Source organism: Pan troglodytes, chromosome 23, assembly GCF_028858775.2.
Source record: "Pan troglodytes isolate AG18354 chromosome 23, NHGRI_mPanTro3-v2.0_pri, whole genome shotgun sequence".
Taxonomy (NCBI): domain Eukaryota; kingdom Metazoa; phylum Chordata; class Mammalia; order Primates; family Hominidae; genus Pan; species Pan troglodytes.
This window is the reverse complement of record NC_086016.1, coordinates 29833329-29860752: the sequence shown is the minus strand read 5'-3', so window position 1 is coordinate 29860752 and position 27424 is coordinate 29833329. Positions and strand designations below refer to the sequence as shown.

The 27424-nt window shown below is 49.4% G+C and overlaps 1 long non-coding RNA gene across 1 annotated transcript in view; it reads left to right on the top strand.

Annotated features, from left to right (window-relative positions):
- Nucleotides 1-25651, top strand: part of LOC104003730 (uncharacterized) — a 64118-nt gene extending 38467 nt beyond the window's left edge. The window contains exon 2 of the long non-coding RNA XR_008541665.1: nucleotides 25200-25651. This is a non-coding gene — a long non-coding RNA (uncharacterized LOC104003730). The remainder of the gene's footprint in view (nucleotides 1-25199) is intronic.
- The last annotated feature ends 1773 nt before the right edge of the window (nucleotides 25652-27424 follow it).

Sequence of the window (27424 nt, the reverse complement as noted above, 5' to 3'; positions counted from 1 at the left end):
CATTTCTCTCTCTTGGGCCTTGCTTTGCTCATCTGTAAAGTGGAGTGACACGTCATCAGACAGTCCAGTTCTCACGCACTCACTCATTCAGACCACAATGCTTGAGCCCCTCCTCTGTGCAGAGCAGGGAGCTGGAACACAGATGGAGAATGATAATCCTACAACAAACTCATTACATTAGGTGACATGAGTGGGGAATGTCGGGAGGTCGGGCCAGGTGTGATGGCTCATGCCTGTCATCCCAGCACTTTGGGAGGCAGAGGCGGGTGGATCACTTGATGTTAGGAGTTTGAGACCAGCCTGGCCAACATGGTGAAACCCCGTCTCTACTAAAAATACAAAAATTAGCCGGGCATGGTGGAAGGTGCCTGTAATCCCAGCTACTCAGGAGGCTGAGGTAGGAGAATTGCTTGAACCTGGAAGGCAGAGGTTGCAGTGAACTGAGATTGCACCACTGCACTGCAGCCTGGGCAACAGAGCAAGACCCTGTCTAAAAAAAAAAAAAAAAAGAAATGTCAGGAGTTCCAACGCAGATGATCCTAAGGAGCTGACCTGGTCTTGCTGCTGGGATAGTACAGGAGCGTGGAGAAGCCTAAGAGAGCCTGGGTCTGAAATCTGGGAATCCCAGGCAGATCCGGAGGACAGTGCCGATCAGATGCCAAGCCAATGGCTGGTTATAAATTCCCCTAAATGGGGAGGGGGAAGAGACAAATGATGTTGGATGGCTGGGAGTGAACGCAGATAATTCTCCAGCCTGCTCCCCACAAACCGCTCTTGAGTTTTTACCCTTTCTTAGGAACAATAACCATTCTCTCAACTTTCAGTGCAATGGGAATAACTCTGTCTCATGTTACTATGTGGAACACAGTGGGCTGGCGAGGTACCAGGGGCTTACAGATGGGACCTCAGCCCCTTCTCTAACCAGATTCCCACCCCGAGGCCCACCGGGGTGCCATCCCGGCTGCTGCACGGGACCCTCTTGGGCTGTGCACAGGGATGTGGCATTCAGTCCCAGAGACTCTCCAAGGGACATCATTCCTCTTGAAATTCTTTTTCAGACCCTCTGTCTACACTGGGGAAAAAGTCTCTCAGCTTGGTGCTGATGTGTGTTTAATGCCTCTCTAGCCCCATGGACCTTCCTTTACAACAAAAAGAGAGAAGGCAGGCCTCGGGCTCAAAGTGCCAGGAAAAAAGCAGTAATGGTTGTCTGAGATTTAGTGACTTTTTTATTGTTTATTTTTGAGACAGGGTCTCACTTTGTCACCCAGGGCTGGAGTGCAGTGACGCGAACACAGCTCACGGCAGCCTCGACCTCTCGGGCTCAAGTGATCCTCCTGTTTCAGCATTCAAGTAGCTGGGACTACAGGCGTATGACACCAAGCCTGGCTAATTTTTGTATTTTTTGTGGAGACGGGGTTTTGCCGTGTTGCCCAGGCTGGTCTCGAACTCCTGAGGTCAGACAATCTGCCCGCCTCGGCCTCCCAAAGTGCTGGGGTTACAGGCGTGAGCCACCATGCCTGGCCTAATGACATCTTTTGTTTGCATTGTGTTTGTTTTAATTTCCTTTTCAGTGATTGTTATACGGCTTTTCCAGTTTTCCATAATGATGCTCTAAAGCTTCCTTGCAAAATAAATTTATTTAAGAGAATCAGTTTGAAGGAAACATAATGTCCAGAAACAGTTTGTTCAGGGGCCACATGGATAGAACAGGACTCAGGAAGGAGAGACTGGAGCTTGGCAACTGCCATCCTGGGGGGGTGGGAGCCGCTGCAGGTCTTGAGCAGGGGAGGGACCACCTGTGGCTGTCTCCCTGGTGATGCTGGGTTCCCAGAATCTGGCCCAGGCCTGTCCTGAGTCCATGAGGCCCCAGGCCCTGAACTTCCATGGTGATGGAGAAATATAGAGAGACAATAAGGCAGTGAACCGTGGCAGAGGGTTTATGAGGCGGCCATGCTCGAATGGTCAAAAGTTAGGGAAAATGTATTTATTACAACACTTTTCATGGGCAAGTTATCATTTTGTCAAACTTTATTAGAGGGACTAATTAATGGGTTGTAAAAAGTACTAGTGCGTGGCCAGAGAAAGAGCTGGTCCCAGGGACATTGGCAGCCCCAGGATTTATGACCCCACTGTTCCCCATTTATTAATGTGGAGAAGGTGCGTGGAGTGGGTTATATATGGGCTGGTGCAGAGCCGCCCTCCCTCCCAGGAGGCTGGTGGGCCTGTGAGGGGGTGAAGGCAGGAGTCCTCTAGCCGCTGCCTTCTAGGGAAAGGCAGGTAGAGAGGCAGGTAGAGAGAGGCAGGAGGCCTGGGCTAGGAGGGAGACATCTGGCTGTGTGACCTTGGGTGACATTTTCCTCTCAACCTCAGTGTCCTCATCTGCTCCTCAGGGCAGATGTGAGGAGCTAAGAAGGTCTTCAGTGGGAACATGCGATATAAACTGTGAAGTGCTCTGCACCACATAAATTATAAAGTGCTCGGTAGCTGAAGGATGGTGTGGCTATATGGTGTTATATTAGGCAGACAGCATGAATGACATTGAGGGAGCCCTACTGTATGGCAGGAACTGTGCAAATGCTTCTCTTGCTTTATTAACCCTAATCCACGCTCCTCCTCCAGACCCTTGCCTTCTCATCTCTAGGCATTCAGCTCAGGTGCCTCTTCCTCCAGGGAGCCCTCCTGACTGCCCCCACGTGATGCACAGTGCTCAGTTCGTTTCCTCTGCAGCCCCATGCAATCTTGACTTATTTAGCGACTGGTTCACTTTGCTGTGTATTGTGTTTCCTCCACGTGGTAACAGAGCAGAGACTGTGTTCACCTTGTCCCCTGCTCTCTTCCCAGTGCCTAACACAGTAGGGGCTCAATGCATGTCTGCTAAGTAGATGAGGGAAGGCCTGCGGGCATAAAGACTGGGAGGCAGGATCATGTGGGACACATGCATGGAAGTGAAAGAAAGCCACTCGTTGGGTGGCGACTAGAGCAGGCACTCAATAAATGCAGTCGCCAGGTGGGAGGGTGGATCTGGGCCCATTCCTGACCCTCTCCACACAGCAGGGGGATCAGCTGGGGCTCGATCTTCTAGCATAAGCCCCTTCTGTCCGGGCTGTGAGTTATGGGGCTGGCTGAGCTGGGCTCCCAACCCTCTGACCCTCGGTGGAGACAACATCCCGGAGCTTTGGGTGAGAACCTGTATCGTTATCTGCTGTTTCTCAAAGGCCCACTCAGCTACACGCCTGAATAAAGAGTGTGGATGTTGGGGTGGGGAGGGTGTGCCCAGGCTGAAAACACCCACAGCAGAAACTGACCAAGGTCAGGAAATGGAGAAGACTGGAATGTCCTAGGGACATAGGTTCAAATCCTGGCTCCCCCACTTAGCAGCTGTGAGACCTTGGGCATGTCATTCAACACTCAGCCTCATTTTTCCCATCTGTACAGTGGGGATACTAAGGGTGCACCCCTCACCAGGCTGGTGCGGGGATTTGAGATGACGTCTGGGAAGCTCCTGGCACCAGGAGGTCCTTGGGAACTGGGAGAGCCTCACCCTGTTCTGTCTGAGTCCTGCTAGGGCCAAGGGCAGGAGGCAGGCGCCTCTGTGACTCAGGCTCAGCTTTCACCTGGGCTGAGCCTCGTGACTTCTGTGTGGACAGCTGGCTCCTGGCTGGGAAATGAGTTCTCCTTTTGGTCTCTTGACCGGTGTGGTATGAGGTCAGTGAGTGTTAACCTGGCAGGGACTGCTCCCTCTGCAGGGTCAGGGGGAGGACAGGAGACGAAGGTGGCTTTGAGCCACAAGAAGTGAATGACCCATAGTCTGCACCTCTGCAGCAGGGGACTGATGCACACTGGTTGTCATCCTCACTCCCCCCAGGTCGGGGCTGGCACTGTTCTGCCCACCCCTGGGACTGCTATGAGGGGCAGCTTCTGTGCAGAGCTTCATAGGCCTTGCTCATTCCCTCCTCCCCACAATGCTAGGAGGTTGGCATGATAATCCCATTATCCAGTTGACGAAACTGAGGCTCCGAAGCTTACGTTACGTAACTCCACAGGACCGTCTGGTACCAGGAACTGGCCAAATGTGAAGGTGTAAAACACAAAGTTCACACCCTCAAGAACCTTCTAGTCCAGTGGGGGAGATGGACCCAGAACGTCAGATTAAGGTGAGAGACAGACTCAGGACCAGAGGCGCTTCCTGGAGGAAGGGATATTTTAGCTGGGTATTGTGCATGAATTTACCCAGCACAGAAAGAGGAAACAGCATGTGCACAGGTGCAGAGGCTGAAAAGGGACTGCTGGCTGGTCTGATGGGGCTGGAATAAAGAGGGGAAGTTGGGATATGGAAGGATGTGAGTCAGACAAAGTCAGTGGGTACAAGTCCATGAAAAGCCCTGGAGGGCAGGCCAAGGAGTTTGGCTGAGAGGAGAAATCTGATGGAAAAGGCTGCCTGCTATAGCTACGCCATTGACTCGTTTGTCAATAAGATGCTTCCAGAATGAGTGCACCAGTCTTCACTATTTATGACAGCTCCAACTCTTCCCCAGCTCTGTGGGCAGATCTTCTGACTCTTGGTGAGAAGGTGGCCTGGTAGCAACTCACATGCCTGAGTCTGGGGGTGCAGATGGAGGAAGAACAGGAATCCCCAAGATTCCCGAGTCAGTGGACATCAACAGATGGCTAGAAACCCTTCCCTGGGAGACTGCTAATTTTTTTTTTCTTTGAGACAGATTCTTGCTCTGTCTCCCAGGCTGGAGTGCAGTGGTGCGATCTCGGCTCACTGCAAGCTCCACCTCCTGGGTTCACGCCATTCTCCTGCCTCAGCCTCCCGAGTAGCTGGGACTACAGGCATCCGCCACCACGCCCAGCTAATTTTTTGTATTTTTAGTAGAGATGGGGTTTCACCGTGTTAGCCAGGATGGTCTCGATCTCCTGACCTCGTGATCTGCCTACCTCGGCCTCCCAAAGTGCCGGGATTACAGGGGCGAGCTACTGCGCCTGGCCTGGCCTTTTTTTTTTTTTTTTTTTAAACAGAGTCTTGTACTGTCACCCAGGCTGGAGTATAGTGGCACAATCACAGCTCACTGCAGCCTCAAACTCCTGAACTCAAGAGATCCTCCCATCTCAGCCTCCTGAGTAGCTAGGACTATTAGATACACACCACCACACCTGGCTATTTTTTATTTTTATAGAGATAGGGTCTTGCAATGTTGCTCAGGCCAGTCTTGAAGCCGTAGCTTCAAGTGATCCTCCTGCCTCAGCCTGTAAATTTTGATCACCCACTCCTTGTGGCCAACTGAACTTCATACCAGCATGGCATGTACAGAGCAGGTTTGGTTAATGGCAAGGATCACCTCATGAAATAATCTGGAAAGAAGGGAAGTGCAACGCCAAACTGGCCCAAAGAAAGATGATGCATTTACTAGAATGCACGAACTCTCCTTGGGAGTATAAAAGAGAACCAGGACAGGGCAGAACAGGGTGCTTCCACCCAGACAGTGACCAAGGGCTCAGTGTGATGGCTGCGGATCCTTTGTTACACCTTGTTGTGGTTCTTGCTACTATCTCTAAGTTGTTTAACTTTGTTTTTGAGTGATTTAATCCCTTTCAGAGGGTGGCCAAGGATTCTAGTTTTTGAGACTGAGCCAGGAACATTCAAAGGTTGCAAGCAGCTGCCTGTAGAAAGGGGAGGCATGGTTATTAGGGGGAAAAGGCCAGATGCCCATGGATGCCAGACAAGGATACACCCGTTTTGGGCACCTTGGAGGGGCACAAATTGGGGGAGGCTACTTTTGTGCTAGAAATTTTCTCTGGGTGTCCTGTTTTCTGTCTCTCTCTCTTTCCCTCCCTCCCTCCCTTCCTCTCTTTCCTTCCTTCCCTTCCTTCCTTCCTTCTTTCCCTCCCTCCCATTTCTTTTTTCTTTCTTTCTTTCTTTTTCTCTCTCTCTTCCTTCCTTCCTTCTTTCCTTTCTTCTTTTCTTTTCTTCCCTCCCTCCCTTCCCCTCTCTCTTCCCTTCCCTTCCCTCTCTCTCCCCTTCCCTTCCCTCTCTCTCCCCTTCCCTCTCCCTCTCCCTCTCCCTTCCCTTCCCTTTCTTTCTTGACAGGGTCTCACTCTGTCACCCAGGCTGGAATGCAGTGGCACAATCAACACACCACAGCCTCGGCCTCCCTGGGCTCAGGTAATTATCTCACCTTAGCCTCTCGAGTAGCTGGGACTACAGGCATGCACCACCACACCTGGCTAATTTTTGTATTTTTTGTAGAGGCGGGGTTTCACCTTGTTGCCCAGGCTGGTGTTGAACTTCTCCTGGGTTCAAGTGATCCACCTGTCTCAGCCTCCAAAAGCCTGTTGTCTTTAGAATCAAACCCAACCTTGTCAGCAATCTGCCAGACTCTGAGAGACTGCCCTGCCCGCCTCTTTCTCCTCTTACTGTTTCCCTCCTGTCCACTCTGCTATGCCCCGTCTTCCTCTTCCTCACAAATGAAGGGTCCCTGTCTATTTTGTTTTTTGCTCAACCCTGGAGGCCTAGGACAGTGCCTGGCACACAGTAGGTGCTCATTAGATGGGTGCAGATTGGATGAGTGACCTTTTGCTGGTGAACACATCTCATTGAATCATGACAGCTGCCCTGTGGGAAGGCTGAGACAGGCCAGTTCCTGCCAAGGAGGGACAGCTGGGAGGGACATTTGGAACCTGTCTATTGGTCTCTTCCACCTTGGCTCATGGGACTTCTCTGAAGCTACATGATGGACTAAGTCTTGGGCCTTCTGCCCCAAATCCAGAACCTGGGGTCCCTGTCTCCATCTCTTTATTCAGAAATTTGCTTCCCAGTAGGATCTTGTGGCCAGGATGGAGAGAGTTCTTTCCAGGTTTTTTGCAGTATTGATGGGTGATAAGACGAGGGTACCCAGTGCTGACTTGGCACCCTAGGATCTAGGATTGGGTTGTTGGTGGGGGGGTGTTGTCCCTTGTCCAGCCATCCCAGCTCCTTTGCGTTCCCTCCCCATCTCTTCTTTTCTCCTTCTACAGAAGTCTAGGAATCCTCTTGGCACTTGACCTTGGGCCTCTGAGATCCCAGCTGTGACCAGGTATGGTGAGGGCATGGGGTGAGCCTCCAAGCTTCTCAGGCTTAGAGCCAAGGAGGAAAAAGCTGTACATGTCAGCAAGCATTGGGCACCTATTGTATACCAGGCATCGGGGCATGGAGAGAAACAGACAGGATTCCTGCTCCAGATGCAACACTCTGAAGTGTCAGAGACATCCAAAAACACCCGAAGTGTCAACGGAGATGAAAAGGGGAACTCAGGTTGGGCAGTCCTAGAAGGAGAAAAGAAAAGACCCCAGAGAGATTCTGCTTGGGGCAAATCTTGAAAGATAAACCATTGTTTTAGAGATAGATAAAAGGAATTCCAGGCAGAACGCATGGCCGAGACAAAGGCATGAAGGTGGAAAACCACCTGATTCCTCTAAGAGACTTCCCTGAGAGTGTCAGATGAACCAGTGGCAGGGTCAGGCTCTTTCTTTTTTAATTTAATTTTATTTTTTTGAGGCGGAGTCTTGCTCTTGTCGTCCACGCTGGAGTGCAATGGCATGATCTCAGCTCACTGCAACCTCCGCCTCCTGGGTTCAAGCAATTCTCCTGCCTCAGCTTCCCGAGTAGCTGGGATTACAGGTGTGCACCACCACACCTAGCTAATTCTTGTATTTTTAGTAGAGACAGGGTTTCACCATGTTGGCCAGGCTGGTCTCGAACTCCTGACCTCAGGCGATCCACCCACCTCGACTCCCAAAGTGCTGGGATTACAGGTGTGAGCCACCGCACCCAGCAAGTCAGGCTCTTTCTAGGGGCCCTTCAGAAAGACTATCTGCGGAGATCAAGAAGCCTGATCTCTACCTGCGGTTGCTGGTTGCCGGGGGGGCACATTTAATCCACTTAGGAAAACAAACTCTTCACCAGTATTCTGGTGCCTCCTTTCTCTGCATGCAAATGGAGGCCACTAATGGCAGTAGAAATCTGGGCTCCATTAAAGCAGCACCCACTCCCACCACTAATTTGGAAGCCCCATTGGCAGTATGAGTGCCTGTGCATCTTCCAGAAGATGTTCTGTTTTCTTTAAAGAGCTGAATTATTCAGTCAGCAACTCAACAAATATTTATCCAGTGTGTTCAGCATGCCAGGCCCTGTGCCAGGACCTGGAGACACCATCCTGTCCTCGAGGGGCTGCCGTACCCATTGGGGAGATGCAGAGGTACAGCTGTGCTGGGTGCAGTGTAGAATAAAACCCTTTCTGAAGGGTCTTGGTTTGGGTTGCTCAGAGGCGAGGACTCAAAGACAAGTGGTTTGTTTGAGAAATGATTCCAGGAAGTGCTTGAAGGGGGATGGGGCAGTGAGACAGGGAGAGGGAGGCAGCTAATACAGGGAGTGTGGGTCGAGCCAGTTACCATGATGGGCAGCTGGAGTTCAAGCCTGTAGGACTTTAGGGAGACCATGTAGAATATACTCCTCAGAGGTGTGTGCCCTGTGAGGAGAGGGAGCTGAGGTATTGATACACTATCTTCCCAGAGCCATTAGTTCTTAGCACTTCCAGTGTGCCTTTTGCAGTTCCAGAAACGCAATCCTGGCCGGGCACGGTGGCTCACGCCTGTAATCCCAGCACTTTGGGAGGCCGAGGCAGGAGGATCGCCTGAGGTAAGGAGTTTGAGACCAGCCTGGCCAACACGGCAAAACCCCATCTCTACTAAAAATACAAAAATTAGCCGGGTGTGGTGGTACATGCCTGTAATCCCAGCTACTTAGGAGGCTGAGGCAGGAGAATCACTTGAACCCAGGAGGCGGAGGTTGCAGTGAGCTGAGTTCATGCAACTGCACTCCAGCCTGGGCGACAGAGCAAGTCTCCGTCTCAAAAAACAAAAAACAAAAAACAAAACAAAACACGAAAACAGAAGTGCAATCCTGGAGCTGGTGTTTGGACTTCCTGGATAATACAGAGATGGTCAGGTATGAGGAACACAGGTAGGGTACTGTATTAGTTTCCTGTGGCTGTTGCAAGAAATTTTCACCGATTTAGTGTCTTTAAACAACATACATTTACCATCTTACAATTCTGGAGGTCAGAAGTGCTAAAATCAAGGTGTTAGCAGGGCTGTGTTCCATCCAGAGGCTCTGGGGCGGTGGGGGGGGGGGGGGCGGAAATCCATTTCCTTGCCTTTTCTAGCTTTTACAGACCACTCACATTCCTAGCTTGTGACGCTTTCCTCCATGTTAAAAATCAGCATTGTAGCATCTTCCAATCTCTCTGTTTCTGTCATTACATCACCTTCTCTGACTCTAATCCTCCTGCCTTCCTCTTACAAGGACTCTTGTGATGACATTGGCCCACCAAGATAATCCAGGATAACCGCTGCCCTCCCACCCCCAATCTGAAGGTCATTAATTTAATCACATTTGCAAAGTTCCTATTGCCAGGTAAAGTAACATATTCACAGGTTCTGGGGATTAGGATATGGATGTCTCTGGGAGGCCATTATTCTGTCTACCACAGAGATCTTCAGCATCTGCTTTAGGTGGGTGCAGAGAGCCTGTCCAAGGGCAAGGACATCACTATTAAATGTGAAAGACGAAAAAGAGTTTCTCTGTGCAAGAAAAGTGACCAGACAGAGGATGTGTCTTCTCCGTGCAGACTTGGTGGCCTGAGCTGGTGTATTTGAGGCCTGATGAGAGGCCAGTGTAAATGGAGCAGAGTGAGGGCATGGGCACAGAGGGCAGGGAAGTGGAGGGTGATGACCTGAGACCCATCAGTGAGACTGCATCCCCCAACACTTGTTGGCTGTGGAAGGATCTCAGAGTTTTTATTATTTTGAGATGGAGTCTCGCTCTGTCACCCAGGCCAGAGTGCAGTGGTGTGATCTTGGCTCACTGCAACCTCTGCCTCCTGGGTTCAAGGAGACCATGCCCAGCTAATTTTTGTATTTTTAGTAGAGATGGGGTTTCACGATGTTGGCCAGGCTTGCCTTGAACTCCTGACCTCAGGGGATCCAACTACCTTGGCCTCCCAAAGTGCTGGGATTACAGGCGTGAGCCACCATGCCTGGCCAGTCTCAGAGTTTATTCTGAGTGAAAGGGAACCTGTCACAGCATTCCAAGCGGGGCAGTAATCTGATTTGTATTTTGGGGCTCTCACTCTGGCTGCTGCCTGGAGGATGGGTTAGTGGGGTGAGCATGAGAGGCAGGATGACCATGTCCTGAGCCTGGCATGAGATGTGTTCGGGACAGAAGAGGGGGCTGGGGATGGACAATGTAATGAGACTTGAAGAATACTGAAGAGGTAGAAGCAATGAGATTGTCGATAGATTGGTGCCCAAAGAGGAATTAAAGTTGGAACTTCCTTCTGTCGGAGGAAATTGAGTGGCACCAACCTCAATCATGGATTTTAGACAAAGTGGCAGATTACTATATATGAATGCATGCTTGGCAAATGGGAAGGACCCCAGCTCTTTCCTGTGAAGCATCACCAGACTCATTGGCCACAGCCCGTAGCTGGTGTACGGTGAGGTAGGAGGGTGATCTTGGAGGTAGGGGCTGAGGCTTGTAGCCAATTTTTCTCCTTTCCTCTCTCCCTCCTTCCTTCCATTCTTTCTTTTCAGTTCAAATATTTTTTATTTTACACTTGATCTTAGCCAAAAGGCCGATAAGTGATTCTCTGATTTTAAAACCAAAAGAAGAAAGCATTATAATCTCATTACTCTAAGAAACTTCAAACTGCCTTAGATGTGTATTAAGCAAAAAGCCAGACTTGCTTTACTTCATTCCTGCATTACCACTTTCCAAAGACAACCACTGCTAACAGTTCCTCATGTGACCTTACAGGCATTTTCATGGTGTTTGCTTTCTCATGGGTTTTATAATTTGGGATTGCAAGCTTATCTTATGGCATTATCTGTGGGAATCTTGAATATCATGGTTGAGGGTGTCTGGTGGAGCATTTGTTTCTGCCTTGCTTGCCATAATATCATCACCCCTGGTCTGGCTTTTACGTTTTTCTCAGTTTGGGGGTTCCCATCTGTGCATGTAGTTCAAATTTAAACACCAAATTCCCATGATCACAGGTCCATAGTTATACAGTCTTAGGGGAGTTTTTTTTTTTTTTCCTGAGCCCAAGCCAAGACAGACAAAATTCCTTGTTGCTGTCCTTTGCCGCCATACAATTTTTCCCTTACTTCATTATTTATTTGAGAATATTACCTTTTGGGGACCCTGATTTTAGGTAGCAGTCTCAGTTCCAGCACTCCACCTTTGGAGGGTTCCAGGCTTTGCCTCCTGTCCCCATATGGCTGTTAAAACTCTATCCCCTCAATTCGCAGCAGTCTCTTATATGCCTTGCACCTCCAAATCTCCCCCATTTCAAAGAAATGGAACTCTCCTGTCAATCATTCTCCTTGTGTGTTGGGGAAGCAGTGTCATTTAATGGTTAGTGGTGGCTTTCAGACTTCCTGAGTTTGAATCCCAGGCTTACCATTCACTAAAGAGGTGACCCTGGGCACTCATTAGTAAATTTTTCTGAGCCTCAGTTTCCTCATCTATAAATTGGGAATGACAATATTTTCTACCTCATAGGAGTCTTACAAGGGCTAAATAAGGCAATGAATTTGACTACCTAAAATAGTGTGTATTAATCCCTCAATAAATGTTGACAATTGTAATAAAACGATGTCCTTATGTTTTTACACAAATGGGTTCACAGGAGGCTCACTGTTCTGCACCACCCTTTTTCTGTAGATTGGTCTGCATCAGCCCAAATGGTTCCATGTTCTTCTTTTTAACGGCTGCATAGTACTCCTTTGCATGGATGCACCACAGTTCATTTAACCAGAGTCCTGTTGGCAGGCATTTCAGATGTTTGCAATTTTCCCATGAGACCAACACCACTGTGATCAGCATCCTGGTAGGTCCATCTTCATCATTCACTCATTCCATTTTGCCTCCAGATCAAGTCCACGGAGTGAGATTGCTGGATGAAAATGAAGCCTTGTTTAGAGACCATTTCCCTCCATCTTCATTTCTTTAGTCCCTTTCCTGAATGGCACCCAGGGGACGTGGTGGCTGGAGGGAAATGCACAGCAAAGGATTCAAAAGTGGTGTGCATGAACATCTCCCCCCATTTTCTGTTTTTTTTTTTTTTCCTAGAGTGAAAGATACCTTGATTAGATAGTAATTAAGAGTGTTTTGGACAGCACAAGGCACTAATAGCCTCCCAGGTGCTTAATAAGTGTCAAGACTGCCAAGAGAAAAATTTATTTAGCATTATAACAGGCTCTATGGATGCCAAATTTGCCTTCAGCCATGGCACTGTAACATTGGGGAATGGGAACAGGATCAGAGCTTTAGTGCCCATTGGAAAGGGCAACCAAGGCAGCAATGTGGGTAGGTCAAGAGCACTAGATGGGACCCAGACAAATCTGGGTTCTAAGCCAGTCACTGCCACTTACTAGTTCCAGGAGCATGGCCAAGTTATGGACCTTCTCTGAGCTTCAATGTTATCACTTATAGATCAAGGCTTGAAATATCTAACTTATTGGGTTCTGGGAGGCCATGGGTGCAGTCATTAAGAATGTGAACTCTGTTTGGGAGGACAAGGCAGGTGGATCACTTGAGGCCAGGAGTTTGAGACCAGCCTGGCCAACATGGTGAAACCCCATCTCAACTAAAAATATAAAAATTAGCCAGGCATGGTGGCGCACACCCATAGTCCCAGCTACTCGGGAGGCTGAGGCAGGAGAATCACTTGAACTCGGGAGGTGGAGGTTGCAGTGAGCCAAGATCACACCACTGCACTCCAGCCTGGGTGACAGAGTGAGATTCTGTCTCAAAAAAAAAAAAAAAAAAAAAAAAAGAGTAAACTCTGGGTTCTGGTCCAGCCACTTCTACTCATTAGCTGAGGACCCTGGGCAGGATTCCAGATGTTTTTGAGTGTTAGTTTTCTCATCTGTAATGTGGCTATAATAATAATCCTATAAGCCCACCTTATAGAATTGTGGTTAAGACAAGAAAATGTATGCAAGAGACTTAGCCCAGTGCTTGGCCCAAATTAAATGCTCAAAAGATCAGTACCTCACACTGGTGTTAGAAATTTGCTGAGTGTTAAACGAGATAATGCATATACAACTGAAAAAAAGGTATAATGTATATGTGATAGTTAAGGAAGGCAATGCCAGCTGCTGTAACAGATGCAATTGTCACTTCAGTGGTTTAACACAGTATAAGTTTATTTCTCACTAATGTTACAACCCACTGCTGGCATTTCTGGTTGGGCAATCTGCCTCCATGCGGTGACTCAGGCACTCAGGCTCCTTCTATCTTGTGGCTCTACCATTTTCAACACTTACTTTGAACTCTGTTCCATTCAGCAGGCAGGTGGGGAAAGAGAGACTGAGGAGACATACCTGCTTGTTAATCACTTCAGCCCTGAAGTGATGCACATCACTTTTTCTCACAGTCTTTTGGTCAGAGTTAGTCACATAGCCCTACCTAGATGTAAAGGAACCTGGGAAATGTAGTCCATGCATGATCAACTGCTGCCCAAGAAAAACTCTGAAAGGAAAGCAAGAATCCGTGGTGGTCACCTCTACTTAGTCCAGCACCCTCATTTCCAGGGGGTGACCTGGAAATGACTCAAGAGTTGGGTAGTGACCCAAGAGTGGGTTGGAGCTGGGGGTGTGTACAGGGTATGTCTCCTTTCCTTGATCCAGGGGCGATGTTGGTGCTGGAGGCTGCATCATTCCCTAGACCAAGTTAGTCCAACCTGGTTCCTGCAGGCTGCGTGCAGCCCAGGATGGCTTTGAATGAGGCCCAATACAAATTTGTAAACTTTCTTAAAATATTATGAGTTTTTTTTTGCAAATTTTTTTTTTAGCTCATCAGCCATCATTAGTGTTAGTGTATTTTATGTGTGGCTCAAGACAATTTTTTTCTTTTAATGTGGCCCAGGGAGCCAAAAAATGGGACGGCCCTGCCTTAGACAGAGGGTAACGACAATGATTCCCGTTGGAGCACTGGACACAGAGCAATGATTCCCGTTGGAGTGCTGGACACAGAGCAATGATTCCGTTGGAGCACTGGACACAGAGCACTCCGCCCCTGTGATCACATCTAACCCCCTAAATAGCCCCAACAGGGCATTTTCATTATTACCATCACTGATGTCATGCACAGGTGAGGAAACTGAGGCACAGCATGGCTCCATGCCTTGCCTAAGTTCTCACAGCAAGGCAGGAGCAGACCCAGGCCTTGAACTCAGATCTCAAGGTGAACACGGTCCTCTTGGAGGCCAGGGTCACACCAGAGGGTCCCACATGCAGGGACGGGGTAAGGGATTCTCCACTTGCCCCAGCAAATTTTCAGACACCAAGGCCTGTGGGACAAGGCCGGGCTGCTGGGAGGCTGAATAAGCAAACCAGTGGAAGAACAAAGAAGAAGAATGGTTCTTTCTGGAACCTCTAGTTTGTTCTTTGAGCACATTAAATATGCCCCTGTAACCTTGCTGACTCTCTTCATTGGCTCTGTAAACCCTCAGTGGCTGTCGCAGGCATTTTTTGTACACATTGTATTTAACACAGAGCCAGAAGCACCAAAGGGCTCAGCATATATTTGTTGAATAAAAGAAAGAAAGCCTCAAGGGAAAATTTATCTAAATTACAACGATTTTTCCATTTGTGCGTGCAGTTGTGGACTGTGGAGGTTGACAGAGCTCCTATGAAGTACTAGGCCCAACTTGGAGTCTTCTCATAGCCCTGGGAGGCAGGTCCCACTGATATCTCTGGTTAATAGACAGGGAAACGGAGGCACTCCCCTGTGGCTCTGCATTGGTGGAGCCGGCCTGATTCTGTGTCCCTCCCACTGTCTGCTGCCTGGCACTGCCTCTGAGTCACAAGAGGCTGAAAGTGACCTCTGGGCGTCTATAATTAGGCCCTGCCTGACGTCAGGGCAGACGGATTTTCTGACTTGGCCAACGTCGGCCTATCGTTCACTGCGTGCCAGGCACTGAGTTAAGGCCATTACACGCATTCCCTGACACTTGCAGCAACCCCACTAGGCCCCCATTTTCCAAGGAGAAAACTGAGGCCCAGGAGGGTCATGCCCTGGCCTGAGGTTACTCAGCTGGGAGGAGGTTGAGGCTGGATTTGAGCATAGACCTCTGCAGCTCCGGTAGCCACCAGGCTCTGTCAGTGATCAGTGGTAGCTGTACATTTCTAGATCAAGGGAAGGTTTCAACTGAGCCAGCAGGACAGAGGTGTGCTGAGGCTTGGTGGGCACTGGCCATTCTCACCTCTGACCACTGGCTTCCTAGCTTACTCTGCTCCTTTTTCCTCTTTCTCTAATTTTTTCCCACCTCCTGGCCTTTGCACATGCCTTTGCCTTTGCCTTTGCCTGAAATGCCCTTCACCCATATCCTCCTGTGTCCAGCTCCTTCTTATCTATCAGGTTTCTGTGTAATTGTCACCTCCTCCAGGAAGTCTTCCCTGACCACACCTGCTTCCAGTCTGTTGAGTTATTTTCTTCTTTGAACTGATCTCCAGGTGAAATGATCTCTACCTGTTTATTGCTTGTTTCTTCAACTAGATGTGAACTACATGAGGGCAGACTGTGTCTCTCTTGTTCCTTATGTCTCCAGCCTCGGGGACTCAGCTTAGCACAAAGTAGTTGTCCTAAAAATAGTCGTTAAGTGAGTGACTAACTGAAGGTGAGGGCTTCCCAGGGCAAGAAGCCACCAGGTTGGATGAACAGGTGAACATCTATGGGGACAGAGCCTCAGGTTGCCTGTATGCCCCAGAGCGGGATCTCCGCCAAAGGTAGGGGGTCAAGGAGTAGGATCCTGCCTCTTGGAGAGGGAGTCTGGGCTCTGTGCAACAAGGCACTGAGGACAGCCAGTCCAGGTCTGGGACAGTGTGGCCTCTCTTTTTGACATGGGGACATCAGACACTGGTGGCTCCTGGGTCAGAGCCAGTTCTGGATTGTGGCCTGGGTGTCCTGATAAGCCAACAGCCTTTGTCAGGCCAAGCTCCAGGGACCTGCCTGGTGGAGCAGGAAGGACTTGAAGGTGGGGTTGCCGGAAGGTGAGAGACAGGTGCGACCTGGGGTAGGGAAAGAGGGATGTTTGTCATGACTTGGCCTGGCTGCCTTCTTTCCCAAGGCCTGGCGTCTCCATCACGCAAGCTTGTTGAAGGAATGAATGAAGGTATCATCCTAGACAGACCCCAAACAAACAGGAGATGCTCAATCTGGTTCAGCATGCTTCCTAAGAGTTAATGCTTCTTATTCTTATAACAACCCACGAGTTGGGTCCTATCATTATCCCCATTTTTACAGAGGAGAAAACTGAGGCACAGAGAAATGAAGAGATTTCCCCAAATTCACACAGCTGGGGCTGGGATTTGAACCCGGCCTTCTGACTCCACAGCGTGTGCCTTTAACTGTCCACTGTACTGCTTGTTTTGGGCTAAAAGCCAAGACTAAAAGGCAGTGGTGTGCACACTTTTGAAACGGAGCCGAAGCTTTCCATGAGTGAATTCTTATTGCTCAGAAACCCTACGTGCAAAATACAGGCCATGGGAGCCTCCCTGACTGAAGTGGGAATTAGGGTTGCGAGACCGCTACACTCATTCATTCCCACATACCCCATCCCCGTCGTGTACCCTCTTCCCACGGGTTCTGCCTCCTACTTTTCTCAAGAATTTTCACATTCCTAAAAGCAGGAAACAGACAGAGTTGACTTTCCATTGCTGTTGTTGCTAAACTCTTTCTCGGCCCCTAGAACTCTTATAAAGGATACCAATCTGGGGAAGGGGTTTATGAATGAGAGCCCCCTGCCCAGCATCCTCCCTCTTTGGAGGCCTCTGAAACCCCATTAGGGTCCCATGGGGGTAAGGATGCGCTCAGGGATCCTGCAGGATTCGAACTTTCCAGGCATTGTATCTCCCTAAGACAATCTAAGATTTCTAAAGATATTTTTTCTTTTCATGGAGACATAATTTATATACAGTAATATATATATACACAATTTATATACAGCACAAATATTACATGTTACACCCATGAAACCATCACTGAAATCAAGATATGAAGCATTTTCAGAACACTGGCTCTACAGAAAAAGTGTGCTGAGCCCTGTTCTGAGGCAGCCCTATTCTCTAGAACTTTCTATGACAGTGGAGCTGTTCTGGGCCTGCGGTGTCCAATGAGGGAGCCATGAGCCACACACGGCCATGGAGTATTTGAAACTTGGCTCATTTGACTGAGGAATTTTATTTATTAGTATTATTTTTTGAGACAGAGTCTCACTCTGTCACCCAGGCTGGAGTGCAGCGGCGCAATCTCAGCTCACTGCAACCTCCGCCTCTCAGGTTCTAAGTGATTCTCCTGCTTCAGCCTTTGGAGTAGCTGGGATTACAGGCATGCACCATCACGCCCGGCTAATTTTGTATTTTTAGTAGAGGTGGGGTTTCACGATGTTGGCCAAGCTGGTCTCGAACTCCTGACTTCAGGTGATCCACCCGCCTCAGCCTCCCAAAGTACTAAGATTACAGGCGTGAGCCACTGTGCCCGGCCTATTTTATTATTTTTATTCTTTTTATTTTTGAGACAGGGTCTTGCTCTGTCATCCAGGCTAGAGTGCAGTGGTACAATCATGGCTCACTGCAGCCTCAATCTCCTGGGCTCAGGCGATCCTCCCACCTCCGCCTCCTGAGGAGCTGAGACTATAGGCACAAATCAGCATGCCTGGCTAATTTTAAAAAATCTTTTTAATTAAAAAAAAAATTTGGCTGGGCATGGTGGCTCACGGCTGTAATCCCAGCACTTTGGGAGGCCAAAGCGGGTGGATCACCTGAGGTCAGGAGTTCGAGACCAGCCTGACCAACATGGAGAAACCTCATCTCTACTAAAAATACAAAATTAGCCAGGTGTGGTGGCACATGCCTGTAATCCCAGCTACTTGGGAGGCTGAGGCAGGAGAATCGTCTGAACCTGGGAGGCAGGGGTTTCAGTGAGCCAAGATTGCGCCATTGCATTCCAGCCAGGGCAACAAGAGCGAAACTCCGTCTCAAAAAAAAAAAAATTTTTTTCTTTTTGTAGAGATGGGGTCTCAATGTGTTGCCCAGGCTGGTCTCGAACTATTGAGCTCAAGCCCTGCTCCCACCTTGGCCTCCCAAAGTGCTGGGATTACCGGCATAAGCCACTGCACCTGGCCAAAGAACTGAATTTTAAATCTTATCGAATGTTAATTCATTTACAACGAAATAACCTCACTGGCCCCAGTTCTAAAGGGTTCTAACATAAGGACAAAAGATGCTGACATCCACACATCCTGAGAGAGCCCAGCATTCCAGGAAGTGTCACAAGTGTGTCCCTCAGGTTGGGTCTCCCAGTAGCAGCCCCTTCCTGGGCCCCATCTCAGGCCGGCAGCTTTGGGGTTAATGAAGAAGCAGCCTGGGCCTCCTGGTATTTTCTTCAAAGATGTTGTTCCTATTGATAGATTTTTGGATGATGCTTTAGCATTAAAAAAAGAGAGAGAAAGAAAAAAAAAATCAATGCTCGGCTGATTGTACCAGGAAGGGCAGTCGATCGGCGAAAAAGTTGCAGTGCGTATTGGGAAATAGATTTTTCTGCCCTCCAGACATTAGCTTGAAATTCTTTGAAATGAGGGACCACAATCTGTGTCAGAAATGAAAGATTAAGGAGGTTAATATGCTGGGCCTCCCCTCCTCCTTTTTAATTTCCACGTCCTGGGTGCCCTTGGCCTCCCGAGGAGGACGCAATGGGCTATGCTGCACTCCATCTAACGTCCCCTCCCCCCATTTCTAGGGGGCTTCTGGAGGGTCAGATGCCCCCGTCACCTGCTCCTGGGGCTGGATGCAGACTGGAGGGAGCGGCAGGCTGACCTTCGTTCCTGGGGGTGGACTTGGGGTCTTGTGATCTGGTGGCCTTCTCCCTGGGGAAGATTTTCCAGGGGCTGGTGGCCGGGTCCTGGTCCCACTCATTAACCTGTGGGATCCCCGGGCTCCAGGCAGCTCCAGTGCAAGCCCCAAGGAGGCGCTGTGCCGAGGACACTGCAACTCCTCCGCCTCACCCAGTTTCATGCATTACAGATTTGCATGCATGCTATGAAATTCAAATGTGTGGAAATCGAGCATTGGTCCCCCATGTTATAAAGAGGTGAGCATTTAATCCCTGGAGGGCTAAACTAGATGATCAAGTCTCCGAGTAAACTGTTTAGGCACGGTCGTTGATGGTCTATTTCCAGAATTTGGCACATGTCCATTTCGTTAGCTCTTTTCCTTCCCAGCTGAACATTTATCGGGGTGACTTTTCATCCAATAAGCAGCTGATTAAGGTGAAAGATTTGCCACTTCTGGCCTGTTCTGGGCAGTTTCCTTCTTGGTCTCCAACATACCAGGTTTATGAGACCAGTCCTTCTTCCTCTGGGGATAAACGCTTCCGGGTGTCGGGTCTTCACTCATTTTGGTAACACTTGTATGAAACCAAGGACAAGATAATATTCAAACAATTGCACAGAACGTTCTGCAGAGCATCAGCAAATGTAGAGAGAGGCTCGAGGGAGCCTGGTTTAGGGATGTGGGCCCCTTGGGAGGAGCTGGGGTCCCCACCAGCTGAGCTAACCCCATGGGATGTGCACAGGACAGCACCAAGGAAAAGACTTAGCTTTCGGTGTGTTCAGGGAGACACAAATCAGAGACCACTGGACACTTCCTCACCAGGGCCCTGGACTGGATATCTTCATCTTGGATCAAGATTCAGGAAGCATGGAGCCCCACCCTCACTTTCTACCCCACAACCTGCAGCCCCTGCATCTCCCAGGGTTGAGTCCTCCCCCATTCCAGCCTAGCTACGGCCACACAGCAGGAAAGGACCAGGCCGTGGGTACTGGCGTGGGCTGAGATCCCCAGCTTCAGGCTGGTTCTGGGCACATACCAGGGAGAAATGTTTGTCCAGGAGAATGTATCTGCTGGAGGAGCACCCCAGATTAGATCCAAGGTATGTGTGTGAAGGATCAGGAAGGGCAAGACAAAGAGTGTCTTTCTGACCCTTCCCCTACGCAGGCCATGTCAAGCCCCCAGGTGCTCTCCCTAGAGCTCCAGCACCTTCTTCTAAAGCAGCACACACCACGTGCAGTTTTTCTCCTGTTAGAGCCATTCCTAGGTAATGTTGCTCTTCCTCCAGAGCAGGAGCTCTGTGAGGGCAAGGTTGATGTCTTTTATCACTCCCCACTCTGTCTTTCTTGTTCATTGCTGCGTTTCCAGGACCTAGTGAAGGGCAGGGATGGGCAAAAATGTTAGGTGGATGAATGAATGCACGGAGTCACTGTGAAGGTGGAAAAGCTCATGTTAGCAAACACTTATTGAGTATTGAGTGCTTACTGTGTGCCAGGCACTGCTCTTAGCACTCCCACGTACTAACCACCACTGGAGAAAGAAGTAGCACAAGGAAGGGACTTAATACATGCTTCCGGATGCCTATGGAGCTAAATTCCACTGGAGGCCCTTCAGGGACCCCAGGGCTGCCCCCAATTTTCCCAAGTCTGCTGTATCCCAGGTAGAACCCAGTATGAAGTCATCCTGAGCAAATGGATTCAATTCCCCCTTGCTCTGCAGGAGTGAGAACTGTTCCACACAGGTGTCTCTCAGGAAAGCCCAGATCTCTCGGGCTGCTTTTATCTGGGGCCAGCAGGCCCTGGCAGCTCTTTCTGTCTGTCCCTGGGGCTGCACATTTCCAGCCCTGAGCCCTTGCCTTCAGTTATTCCGACAGTGGAGATGAAACAGGGCAGGCAGCAATTGGCATCGGATTTCCAGGACCAGCAGGACTTGGAATTTTACGAGATCTTGAGTTGGAAGGTATGTGAGAGATCATTCCATTTGTTCATTCGTCCATTCCCTCTGGGGCAGAGACGGATTCTTCACTATAATCGCTTTCTTCTTGGCACACAAGGAGACCTCATTTCCCAGTCTCCTTTGCTCTTAGCTGTGGCTGTGTGATTGAGTTCTGGCCCATGGAGGCAGACGTGACATAAGCCACATGTAGGCCTGGCCCACAAACCACCCCCCACTCCCACAATCCTCCACTTTCTCTCTTTGTCCAACTGCAGTTGGAAGGAGGAGACTCTGACATCCTAGAGGATGGAAGAGCCACAAAATGGAAGTGGCCTGGGCCCTGGGATGGATGCCCACTGATGGGAAACACTCCGTGGCCTTCAGAGGCAGAGAACAAAATGATTGTGTTAAGCCACTGAGAACTTGGGGCTTACCTGTTAGAGCATCGAATGTTACCCCAGCGAATACAGCTCATTGAGCAAGTACTTATTGAGCATCTACTATGTGCCAGGCAGTGGGCTAAGCTCTGAGATAGTAGTGAACGGGTGGAAAAAGTTCCTACCCTTTGGGGAGCTTCCATTGTAGTTGGAGAGATGGAATAAACAAATAGGATCATTTCATGTGGTGGTAAGTGCAGCCAAGAAAAAGAAAGCAGGGTCATGACAGAGAGAGGGATGGGGTGGGAAAGGAGTTTTTAAATCAAGTCATCAGGGAAGCTTTCCTTGCGAAGGGAATATAATATCTGCCGTGAGATTTGAAGATTGAAAAGAAGCTGGCTGTACCTAGATCTGCAGGAAGAGGATTCCAGGCATGCGGAACAGCATTAGCAAGGCCCTGAGGAGGGAACAGGGTGGCTGGAGAGAATGGAGGAGTGAGTGGAAATGGGTTTGGAATGGGAGGTGGGAATCACACTTGCAAGACAATGGAGATTATACAAAGGGGTTTGGATGTTAGCCAAGAGTATTTTAAGTGTTTTGAGACCTGTGCATTGTGCTAAGCATTGAAGAAGATCAAATGAGTAGCAAAAAGAGACACTGCCCAATTCTCTTAGAGGTCAGATTCCAGGTGACTGACTACCCATCTGATACTTGAATCCTCACTCAAGTGTCTCTGCCAAGCTGTCTTTGCTTGTCTGCCTCCAGTGACAGGGGGCTCACCACCTAGTGAAGCAGCCCCTTGCATCTCTGCATGGTTCTGTTGGCTCAAAGTCCTTCCTTAAATTGCCTCCCGGGGGCCTCCACTCCGTGGCTCTGGGATTAAGTAAGTCACCCCTTTCTGTCTCATGGAATCAGGGCAGCTACTGTTTTGCCCAGTCATCAGGGATAGCAAGGAGGATAAGACAAAGCCCTTGCCAGAGCTCCTAATAGCTCATGTCTTTCAGGAGAGGTCTTTCAGGCAGAGAGATGCTTTGATACATTGACCGATGTCTCCCCGCCCCCATCCTTCCTCCGTTCAGGCAGCCACAGGGTGTTCTGTATTTTCTGCCTCAGGGATAGATGTTACAACAAGAGGAGGATAAGAGAGTCAAGTATGTGGTTTTTGGATTTCAAAAGCTTATTTTAAGTCACTAGAGTCTGGCTTTTGAGCCTTAAAAGTATGAGTTTTGAAGGATCCAGGGTACAACATTTAGAAAATAACAGACAACGTGGAAGACTGTGATGAGTCAAAGATGGGTATTGGCATCTCAGCAGAGAGGGCAGCTCCTGGGTGGGGGACAGAGGGAGGGTCTGGAGATGAGATAGTCCCCACAGAGAGCAGGGGGAACCTCACCTCATATGCAGGAGGGGTAGACTCATAGAGAAGCAAATTTTCTTTTGTGAGGATGCAAAGATTAGCTAGGGTGAAAGCAATGGCTAATATCTCACAAATATCCCAGTCCATGAAGCTGGGCATTGGTTCTGACCTCCTGGTATCTTGCTGCTAATTGCTCAGCATTTCTTCGTTCAGTCCAGGGCCTACTGGAGAGACCTTCTCTTCTGCTGGGTTTGCTAAACAACAGGGTGTAAGCTTGAGGGGGCATCTTGCCACCCTGATGGGAGAGCCTGCCTGACAACAAAGCAGAATGAGAGAAAAATTAAGTTGAAAGAGACACTCAGCTTCCTGTTGGTATTGTGGAGACCCTGGATGCAGCCACACCTGAAACTGTAGCTTCGAGAGTTTTCAGGTATTCAAGAAAACAGATTTATTATTCTTTTTTGTTTCTTAAGCCACTGTGAGTTGTGTTTCTGCCACCTGCAGCCAGGAATCCTGATAATACCACCTAGCAGAAGGGAGTGAAAGTGGGTCAGGCGGGATGATTTCTCATTGGAGTCCCCCACAGCAGACGAGGTGGCTGAAACTCAGAGAAGGCATTGAACTAGCCCAGAAATAGCCAAAGTTTGAACATGGCTCTGCTTTATAATTTTGATCCACTGCATGCCTTCAGAGGCCGGGGAGCTGATACCCCTTGGTCCAATGTGCTCCTCTCATGGGCCGCCCTGCTGCCCATGCAGCAGAGAAGAGGCGGGAGAAGGGGTGTGTCTGGAGCGTGCGAGGAGTTGTGCAGGCGAGCCTCTGTGCGCATCTGGATTGGGGAGCGAAGCAGATGGCCCATCTGACTTCACCACATCGTGTAAGTTTACGGCGTCGGCAGGTTCTCCTCCCCGCTGCGTTTATAGTGATGTCTTCAGGATTTCCTTTTTGATATACGAGAGAGGCGCGTAGGCTGGGGCCCCCTCCATCAGAGGGTAATCTGTGAGTAAATCACTGTAAACCAGCAGGCAAGTGTTTGCACGGGCCGGAGCCCCGTACGTGCTTTGGGATAAATCTTCTCAGTAACGTGCTTATGCGTGTGACCCTGGGGACGAAACGGCATGAAAAGGTCAATTACAAGGGGCACAGGGAAACTTGCCCTTTGCTCCTGCCCTGGACCAGAGGATAGAACAACAGGATGGTAGGAGGGTGTATTGGTTTCTTAGGGTTGCTATAATAAAATACCACACATGGAAGGGTGTAAGACAACAGAAATTTATTCGCTCATGGTTCTGGAGGCTCGAAGTCCAAAATCAAGATGTCCACAGGGCTATGCTCTCTCTGAAGGTTCTAGGGGAGAATCCTTGCCTGTCTATTTCAGCTTCTCATGGTTTCTGCGATCCTTGGTGGTCCTTGGCTTCTAGATGCGTCACTCCAGTCTCTGTCTCTGTGGTCATAGGGCCTTCTCCTTGAGAATCTGTGTCACGGTATCCAAATCTCTCTCCCTTTTCTCCTAGAAAGTCACAAATCACTACATAAGGACCCACTGTAACCAGTCTGACCTCATCTTGATTACAGCTGCAAAGACCCTATTTCCAAATAGAGTCATATTCTGAGGATCCAGGGTGACAAATTTTGGGAGGATAATATTCCATCTGGCACAGAAGGGAAAAGGGAAGTTTTTGCCTGGAGAAGGGGCTTGTCTGGAGGTGAGAGGGGCTTCAAAATCTGTGCATGCCCCTTTGTGGGTACTTCCTTAAGATAGCAAAGCTCACAGCAGCTTCTGTTCTTTCCAACAAATAGGCCTCTATGGGGCCCATATAAGAATGAAGGCATTTCCTCTAACCCAGCAACTCTACTCCTAGGAATATCCCCATTAGAAATATGTCCTTATGGCCATTGGAAGACATATACTAGAATGTTCTCAGCAGAATTATTTCTCTTGGCTGAAAACTGGAAATGCTTATCTTGGCAGATTGCAAAAATAGTCACAGTTCTGTGCAGCCCATCCCATTAGGAGGCAGAGTCTACTTCTTCTCCCTTGAATCTACGTTGGTCATGTGATTTGCTGTGGCCAATAGAATGTGGTGGAAGCAACATGTGCCAGTACCAAGCCTAGGTTTTAAGAGGCCTTTTGCTCTCTTGGAACTTGCAGTTGCTGTGTGAAAAGTCCAGGCTAGCCTGCTGGAGGATGAGTGATGGGTGAAGCAGAGATGAATTTTCAGAGCTGGCTTCATCTGAGACCAGCCAGCCCTAGCTGTGGAAGGCAGACACTTAGCAAGCCCAGCCAAGATCAGCCAAGCCCATCCCAGGGCAGAAGAACCACCAAGCTGATCCCAGTCCAAATCTACTTCTGGAAGCACGTGCTAAATAAATGGTTGCTGTTTTAAGCCACTGAGCTATGGGATGCTTTGTTTCCCAGCAATAACTAATTGACAAATCATCAGGGGGGACTAAATAGGAGGGGGTTAGCTACTGGGGTGTGTTCACTTGGTGACCATTTGTTGGGCTGTATACTTAAAATATGTGCATTTTTGTGCATGTAGTTTATACTTTGGTAAAAAGATTTAAAAATATCAGGTCTCTTGTTTCTTTTCTAGTTGCTGGAGAGCCAGTGGCATTGCATCTTATGCAGAGGACAGGTCCTTAAGGGCACAATCGCTTAAGAGTCAAAATGGCCTTGAAAATTCCTTGGGAAGCCGTCATGTTGGAGCCAACCACTATTTCTCAATAAATTCAGCACAGCCAGTTTTTCCTCCTGCGTTGGGACGGATCGCTGTTTCTCCTGTCAAGCTCCAGATACAGTAAAGTCTTGTGTTTAAGGGCCACACAGTGGAGTGGGACACTCACAGGCAGAGGGAGGAACCAGGTGCTCCTACTCAGAGACACGTGGGACCCAATGGGAGGGTTTGGCTTGGAGCAGACACCTTCAAAGTGAGTGGTGTGGGGATTTCCCCATCATATAATGTCCCTTTGGGGTGTGAGGGGCAAATGTGTTTAGTTAAGTGGATCTTAACTCAGTTAAATTAAATTCATGTATGATGTGAGACCAGCATGGAAAGGTCTTACCTCTTGATTAACCAATTGCTCCTCCCCAATCACTTCATTGCTCCTCTTTGAGCCATCCAGAAAGTCACCTCATCTTTCCAGACCTCAGGGTCCTCATCTGTAAATTGGGGGGCATGTGGACTTGGACAGAATGGGCCCTCTCTGTCACTTGGAGAGTCTGGGATTGTAAGCTGCCCTCCGGGAGATCAAAACACCACACGATGCAGGTGGTAAGGGCTGCCATCAACTCTCGGGGTGACCCAGGTCAATGGTCCCTTCTCTGGCTGCCCTCCCCGTCTGTGCAATGGGGGTTTTGTCCCATGGTTCTCTTTTTGCGGGCACTGGACAGACGCGGGACACAGGGGCTCTGCTAAGGTCCCTGGTGCTACAGAAGAGGACGGTGATCACCAGGCCCAGGAAGGAGGGTTACTGGGAATGAAGATCGCAGCCACGCTGCATGATGCAAGGCTAAGGTGCACGCAGTGCACTGTGGCTTCAGGTCCCGAAAGCACAGGCCTGGGACAGCTTTTCCAGATGGCAAGTCTGCTTTCTCCCAGCCCCAACATGCCTTTCTGAAATGTAAAGCAGCCCAGTCCTGGCCTCAGAATGCTGGGGTGAACAACTGGAGAACAGGGTTCCAGCCACTGCAGATGAATCCAGAGGCACTAGAGACACAGAGAGAGCAAGAATGAAAGGGAGGGGACACGAGGGACAGGCAGACACCCAGGGGCAGGAGAGAAAGCAGAGGGCCGTCCACTTGGCAAATATTTATTGAGTGCCTACTAGGTGCCAGATGCTGTGTTTGGGGCAAAGAGAGACAGAGGGAGACAGAATGGGAGAGGAGAAAGGAAGAGAGAGAAAGAAAAGGAGTCAGACAGAGAAAGAGAGAGAGGAAGAGAGAAGGGTGGGGAGAGAAAGAGAAAGAGGGAAGGAGAAAGGGAGACAGAGAAAGAGACAGGAAGAGAGAAAGGGGGAAGAGAGAGAAAGGGAAGGAGAAAGGGAGACAGAGAAAGAGACAGGAAGAGAGAAAGGGGGAAGAGAGAGAAAGGGAAAGAGAAAGAGAGAAAGGGAGAAAGGGAAAGGAGAGAGAAATGCGGGGGAGAGAGAAAGAAACAGAAGGGGAGAGTGAGGAAGAGGGAAAGGGAGTGAGAGAGAAAGGGGGAGAGATAAAGAGATAGAGGGAAAGGGAGGAAGAGGAAAAGAGAGAAGGGAAAAGGGAGAGAGAGAGATGGAGAAAGAGAAAGAGAGAAAGCAATAGAGAGAGAAAGAAGGAGTGGGGAGAGGGAGGGAGGGCAGGAGAGAGAGGGAGGAAGGTGTGGAGAGAGAATGAGACTAGAACCCGGTGGCTGGAGTTTGCAGCTGGGCGGTACAGAATGTTATGGAAACACAGACAGAGCCAGGTCTGACTGCAAAGCTGCAGCTCCTCCCACGATGGATCCTGCCTTGGCCCCCCACTCCCCACTCCTCGAATTCTACCCTCAGGACCTTACCTGGGGCTGGGTGGGCTGCACAGGAGTTCCCAAGCCTGGCTGCTCACCAGAAGTGTCTGGGAGACCCTCAAAGAAACTCTAGAGTCCTGGGCCTGACTCTGGCAATTTGGCTTCAGGATGATGGTCTGGGGCCTAGGAATCTGTATTTTAGCAGCCACTGCCTCCCAGACCTCAGCGGGCACGGGAGCCCAGGTGGTGGACACGTGTCCCCGGGGGGCCTCCCCCGGGGCTCCCGCTGCTGTCACTGCCACACACGTCCTTTTGCAAACACACACGGCCCATGATTG